Consider the following 7,724-nt stretch of genomic DNA (forward strand, 5'->3'; position numbering starts at 1 on the left):
TCTGGGCAGTATAGACATTTTAACAATGTTTATTCTTCAGATCCATGAGCGTGGAATGCTTTTCCATCTTTTTGTGTCTTCTTCAATTTCTTTCATGAGCATTCTGTAGTTCCTCGAGTACAGATTGACAAAGCAGGAAAAAACATCCAGTGAAAAATCAATAAATGGTGCTGGGAAAATTGGATAGCTATGTGTAGAAGAATGAAACTTGACCATTCTCTTACATCAAACATGAAAGATAAACTCAAAATGGATAAAAGATCTCAATGTGAGCCAGCAGTCTATCAAAATCCTAGAGGAGAACATAGGCAATAAACTCTTCGACATTGGCCACAACAACTTCCTTCAAGACATGTCTCCAAAGGCAAAGAAAACGAAAGTGAAAATGAAATTTTGGGACTTCATCAAGATCAAAATCTGCACAGCAAAGGAAACAATCAACAAAACAAAGAGGCAACCCACAGAATGGGAGAAGATATTCACAAATGACACTACAGACAAAGGGCTAATATCCAAGATCTATAAAGAACTCCTCAAACTCAACACACACAAAACAGATAATCACATCAAAAAAATGGGCAGAAGACATGAACAGACACTTCTCCGAAGAAGACCTACAAATGGCTAACAGACACATGAAAAAATGTTCATCTTCATTAGCCATCAGGGAGATTCAAATCAAAACCACATGGAGATACCACCTTACACCAGTTAGAATGGCCAAATTAACAGGATGGGAAACAACGAGTGCTGGAGAGGATATCAAGAAAGGTGAACCCTCTTATACTGTTGGTGGAAATGCAAGTTGGTGCAGGCACTTTGGAAAACAATGTGGAGATGCTTTAAAAATTAAAAATAGAGCTACCCTATGACCCTACAACTGCACTACTGAGTATTTACCCGAAAGACACAGATGTAGTGAAAAGAAGGGCCACCTGTACCCCAATGTTCATAACAGCAATGGCCACAATTGCCAAACTTTGGAAAGAGCCAAGATGCCCTTCAACAGACGAATGGATAAAGAAGATATGGTCCATACATACAATGGAGTATTACGCCTCCATCAGAAAGGATGAATACCCAACTTTTGTATCAACATGGACAGGACAGGAGGAGATTATGCTGAGTGAAGTAAGTCAAGCAGAGAAAGTCAATTATCATATGGTTCCCTTACTTGTGAAGCATAATGAATAACACAGCAGACATTGGGAGAAGGAGAGGAGAAGTGAGTTGGGGGAAATCAGAGGCAGAGATGAACAATGAGAGACTGTGGACTCTGAGAAACAAACTGAGGGTTTGGAAGAGAGGGGAGTGGAGGTGGCGAGCCTGGCGGTGGGTATTAAGGAGGACACATATTGCATAGAGCACTGGTATAGTGCATAAACAATGAATCTTGGAACACTAAAAAATAAATAAATAAATAAATAAATAAATAAATAAATAAGGATGTGGAGATCTTTAAAGTTGGTTTTAGGATTTAAGAAGTATTGTTTTATAAATAGATGCCGACTTTGAAGAATGGGACTGATATTAGAAGAGATAGAAATAGACATAGAGAATAAAAAAGACAAACAGACATTATATTAAAGGAATTCAACCATAAATGGACCATATCTGTCTATATTTCCTTAAAAAGTGTTTAGGGGCACCTGGGTGGCTCAGTTGTTAAGATCTGCCTTTGGCTCAGGTTATGATCCTGGGGTCCTGGGGTCGAGCCCCCCATCTGGCTCCCTGCTCAGTGGGAAGCCTGCTATTCCCTCTCCCACTCCCCATGCTTGTGTTCCCTCTCTTGCTGTGTCTCCATCAAATAGATGAATAGAATCTTTAAAAAAATAAATAAATAAAAATATTTTATTTATTTATTTGACAAAGATCACAAGTAGGCAGAGAGGCAGGCAGAGAGAGAGAGAGAGGGAACAGGCTCCCTGCCAAGCAGAGAGCCTAATGTGGGGCTTGATCCCAGGACCCGGGGAACATGACCTGAGCCAAAGGCAGAGGCTTAACCCACTGAGCCACCCAGGTGCTCTAATGAATAGAATCTTTAAAAAAAAGTTTATTCTAAAACAAGGTCTTTTGGTTTTTTGTTTTTTTTTTTTAGGAACAGAATACAATGTGAGCAATAAATTGTTTCTCAAATACACTTACAGATCATATTATGTAAGCAGTTTATAATATTATATATATATGTATACACACACATATATATGGTAAATAGAGTGATCAAAAGTGGAAAATTAAGTAGAAAATAAGCCATAATAGTCCATTAATAATAACTAAATTTCACAACCTGTTCACTCAAAACTATCAACACATTTACCTGCACCATGTTTAGGAAATAATTTGAATAATCTGATATTTCTACAGCAAATTTTCTGTTCGTTGTGTCTTATTCATAGTAATAATAGGGAAGAACTAAGAAGGCAGAGCTCTGGGTTTTGCATTAATTATGTATCCCATTCCATGGGATAATGAAATATTTTGGGCTATATAATTTATGATTATTTCACTTTTTCTGTTCTCAAAGTCACTTGGCTTATACAAACAGAGCTTATTATATATTTTGGGTTTTTTTTTTAAGACTAATTTATTTATTTGAGAAAGGAGGGAGGGGCATATAGAATCTTCAAGCAGACTCCTTGTTGAATATAGACCCTGAATGATGTGGGGCTCAATCCCAGGACCCCTGACACCATTCCTGAGCTGAATCCAAGAGTGGGTCACTTAACCAAAAGAGCCACCCACGTCCCCCAGAGCTTATTCTATCTTACTTGAATGGTGATTGCAAGAATATATTCCCCTGGTCCATGCCTTTGGATCTCAACTGTATTCAATTATACTGTATTATCTGAACCTTCGTTGCCATTGTATACTCATTATTCTACATGTGACAATTTCATTTGATAAGTTATTCTGACAGCTCACACACGCACATATACACACCCCAAAATTTTGTATATTATTTAAGTGGAAGCAAATTGAAATATTATCTATACTATATAATGTATATTTATATATATGTATAATGTATATATACTCTATAATGTATAATGTATACTATATAATGTATAATTATCTATATATATAAAGTATAGTATATACTATACTATAGAACGGCCTTTTTTCACTGTGTATTTTGTAACACATACTAAACCTAATCATTATGAAATGATTTTTTCACAAAAACAAATATTAAATTGTTATAGTAAAATTAATCTGTTATCTATTCTCAATACAAATTTTCTTTTTTTAAGGATTTTATTTATTTATTTGAGAAAGATAATGAGAGAGAGAGTAAGCATGAGCAATAGATAAGGGGCAAAAGGGCAGAGGGGTAGAGGGAGAAGCAGTCTTCCACTGAGTATGGAGCCCAATAAGGAGCTCAATCCCAAGACCCTGGGATCATGACCTGAGCCAAAGAGGGACACTCAACCAACTGAGCCACCCAGGTGCCCCAAATTTTTCTTTTAAATATAAAAAAAATGCAAAATAATCTACATATACTTGACATTCCATCAAACTATTTTCACTAAAATAGATGCAAAAATAAAGAAAAAAAAGAAATATGCACTCTCAATGTTTTATATTGTCCTACTTTATGAAACAGAATAAACATTCACTAAGTGCCTACCCCTATTTCATTACCTCATTTAACCCTCAACAACAGCCTAATGCTGATGATAACCTTAGTTCAAGGAATGGAGTGGTGGTTAAGCCATTGGGGAAATAAGCATAACATCCAAATTATCTAGCTGTAGAGAAACAGACATAGAATATAAAATTGGACTATTACCCTTACTCAAAAGTTCAGTTTTTTTTATTATGTCATAGCACAATCCCCTCCCCAAAAAAGAATGAAAAAGGAACGAAAAAAGAAGAAAGAAAGAAAAAAGACAGACTAATGTGAGAAAGAAGGAAAAGTCTAATGTGAGAATTCTTTTATTCTAATATTTTAAGAAAAGAATATTATCTGATTATTTTATTTTATTTTCTACTGCTGGAGATAAATTCTATATTTAATATATTCTGTATTTAAAAGCAGAAAAGCTCTCACTGATTTATTTTAACATAAAGTATTGGCACTTAAGATAAAAATGTGGCAATTTCATTACAGTTAGAAAAAAAATATGTAACAGTGCTTGATCTCCAGTATATTATTGAGATCTTGATGAAACATAATTCTGGCATTTACTAGATATGAGAATTTGGTCAAATTATTTAACTGCACTAAGTCATAATTTTCTCATCTGTAAAATGGGGTTAAAAGACAACTTCCTAAAACTACAGAGTCAATGATTTAATATATACAAAGCTCCTAGCATATCAGTTTTTCTTCTCATTGTTACTGTTATTGGCAGAAGGAATAAGAAAGCTTTAAAGCTACATGTATATGTAGTTAATATGCAAAAATATAATCATTTCAATGAAAATAAGATATAATTAAAAATCTGATAGATTTCTTATATATAAGAATTTACTTTATTATTAGCTTGATATTAATTTTTAAAATATACTAAAGCACCCCAAATATGTATGTTCAAAAGGATGTATTAACTCTAAAATTTTCTAAACATTTGAAATTTTACATCAAGAAACTCCTTGGACTTCTTTTATTTTTATTAATATGCTATTGTAATTCTGAAACTAGGGTATTTCATTTGTAAAAAGTATTCTCTAGAATCAACTCATGCCAAAGATGTATTATACAATATTGAGAAAAGGAATTTATTTCTTTAGATAATGGAAGTTTATATATAGAATTAATCAATATTTTAAAAATTCTATATCAGAGATAATACATTTTGTTTTTATTAAGTGGTTCTAATTTTTCAAAACGCCCAAAATGCATATCCATATTTACTTATGTTTAGTGAGCAGGAAATCATTTTCTTTAACTAGTCTATCACTATCATTTAATGCTGAATTAACTCAGAAACTTTTTGATATATGTGGAGGCTTCTCAGTATGTTACTTCATATATGATACATTTAAAACTCTCTAAATCAAAATACTGTTAAGTCATAAAAAGCATGCTGTCTGTAAGTGCATTACTTTTAGGGATATGAATACTTGACATTCTTATGTATTTGATATATTAGTGCATTGAAATGAGAACAATGAGCAAATTATTCAGTTTCTGTTAATTATAAACAGTCCACAGACAGGAGAAATATTGCAATAAATGCAAGTCAAAATATAATTACAACATATGGTGATGGAATCAGCAGAGAATAAACAAAAAGCTTTGAATCTAAGAGGTAAATAAGGGGATTCATTTTTTCATCAAGGTAGAGGGATTTGCATTACAAATTCCCAAGCTTTCTTTTCTGCATGGACACTTTGAATGGATTGTGGGACTCTCTAAATTGATAAGTATAGGCTTTAGGTAAGCTGCACTAATTATGAAATTCACTTCTTTTTTCATTGTGTCTTGAGCTACTGATTTAAGAATAAGAAAATCTATATTAGCTTAATATGGACATTCACATGACTACCTACGAGTATTAGTCAAGTATAAACATAAGTTCTCAAGGTAGATCTGCTCTGTTAATGAAATACTATATGATCATAATTTTGAAAGTTGGGGACCAAAAGTAGAGTTTCAAATGCAGCCAGATCATGAGTTGATCAGAGTTTAAAAAAAAATGGATTTTATAATTACCAGTTTAATTTTGGACATATAAAGAGCTTAGAAGTTGTTGTTTTTGTTCTTACAATAGGAAAAGAAGCTGAACAAAGTGAAATTCAATGACTCTTCTTGAATTATCAGAGAATTTAAGTCATAAGACAAACCAACGTGTCCAAAATCTGAGATGCAGATGATTATAGTGAGTCATATCTGAGATGACCTTACCTGGAGTAGAAGCCTGTAGAATCATAAACCAGAAACATTACTTAAAGGATAAATGTGACTAATTGCTGGAGGCAGAATGTAGACTATTATGAAAATGATAATTTTCTGGGATCCTCTGTCTTGGGATCCCCCAGCACATACACATCATGGGCCTTTACCTCCAGGATCCTACCAGTTCCTCAAGGTTAAAAGCCAAGAAAACCCTCAGGAAAAGCACCTATTGTAAAACACACCCAGAGAGTCTCCAGAACATAGGCCTACTCAACAAGGACAAAGATGTTATAAGAACCTTATCCAATTATAACCACTACAATCTTTCTTTTTCATCTGTGAGAGAGGAAAAAAGCTGAAAAATACTTGTGAAGATCACTGCCCAAGATCACAGGCCTACAAAAGGCTAAGATTTATTATAGGATTATAAAAATGCTTTCCCTACCCCAAACCTTATCACTGCCTTCACAAACCTTTAATATGATAAAAATGAGTTACAGCTGAAGGGCTGTGAAATGAAGACTGTAATTTTAAAGGTGTTTTAGGGAAACCCATTATAGGAGAGGAGACAAAACAGAGAAAGCTGAAGGCTCTGACACCTAGAGCTATAGCAAATATTAAACACAACTTAACTCTTAACCACATTAATGTAAAATCCCACATTAAAATCCTATTTAACTAGGAGGAGTCAAGATGGTGGAGAAGAAGCAGGCTGAGTCAACATCAGGTAGCAGGAGATCAGCTAGATAGCTTATCTAACCATTGCGAACACCTACAAATCCAATGGGAAATTGAAGAGAAGAATAGCAACATTTCTAGAAAGAGAAAATCGACCACTTTCTGAAAGGTAGGACCTGCGGAGAAGTGAATCCAAAGTGACGGGAAGATAGAACGTGGGGGGAGGGGCCAGCTCCCGGCAAGTAGCAGAGCAATGGAGCACAAAATCAGGACTTTTAAAAGTCTGCTCCACAGAGGGACTTCACTCCAGAGGCTAAACCGGGGTGAAGCCCACGCAGGGTCAGCATAACCCCAGGTCCTGCGGGGTCACAGAAGGACCAGGGGTGCCCAAGTGTTGCAGAGCTCACATGTATTAGAGCAGGAAAGCCGGCTACAGTGACAAAGCCGAGGAGTGAGCTCTCAGCTCGGGGTTACCTTGAACCGGTCGAAGGCTGGGTGAGCTCAGAGTGTGACCAGAGACCACGGAGACAAAAGCAACCAGACGCTTTACTCCAAGTGCGGCCGATTGAGTGCTTTCCTACAAGCGTGACCAGAGGCCAGGGAGACGGGGGCGGTTGGGCGCTTTTCTCTGAGGGAACACTGAGGAGTGAGGCCCCGAGCTCTCGACTCCTCCGGGCCAGAATTGGGAAGCCACCATCTTCATTCCCGTCCTACGGAACTCTATGGAAAGCACTCAGGGAACTAAAGCTCCTGAAAGCAAATCAGCCCAGCCCCTGGTAAGGGCAGTGCAATTCTGCCTGGGGCAAAGTCACTTGAGAATCACTACAACAGGCCCCTCCCCCAGACAATCAATAAGAAACCCAGCCAAGACCAACTTTGCTCACCAAGGAGAAGAGCAGAATTCCAGAGGAGGAGAAAGCAAATCTTATCTGGAAAAAATGACAAGGCAGAAAAACACACCACAAAAAAAAAAAAAGAACAAGAGGCAGTACCAAAGGCTGGGGACCTAATCAATACAAACACTGGTAATATGATAGATCTAGAGTTCAGAATGACAATTCTCAAGGTTCTAGCCAGGGTCGAAAAAGGCATAGAAGATATTAGAGAAACCCTCTCCAGAGAGATAAAAGCCATTTCTGGAGAAATAAAAGAACTAAAATCTAACCAAGTTGAAATTTTAAAAAAAAGCTATTAATGAGGAGCC

This window comes from Lutra lutra, chromosome 2 (genome assembly GCF_902655055.1).
Source record: "Lutra lutra chromosome 2, mLutLut1.2, whole genome shotgun sequence".
NCBI lineage: Eukaryota > Metazoa > Chordata > Mammalia > Carnivora > Mustelidae > Lutra > Lutra lutra.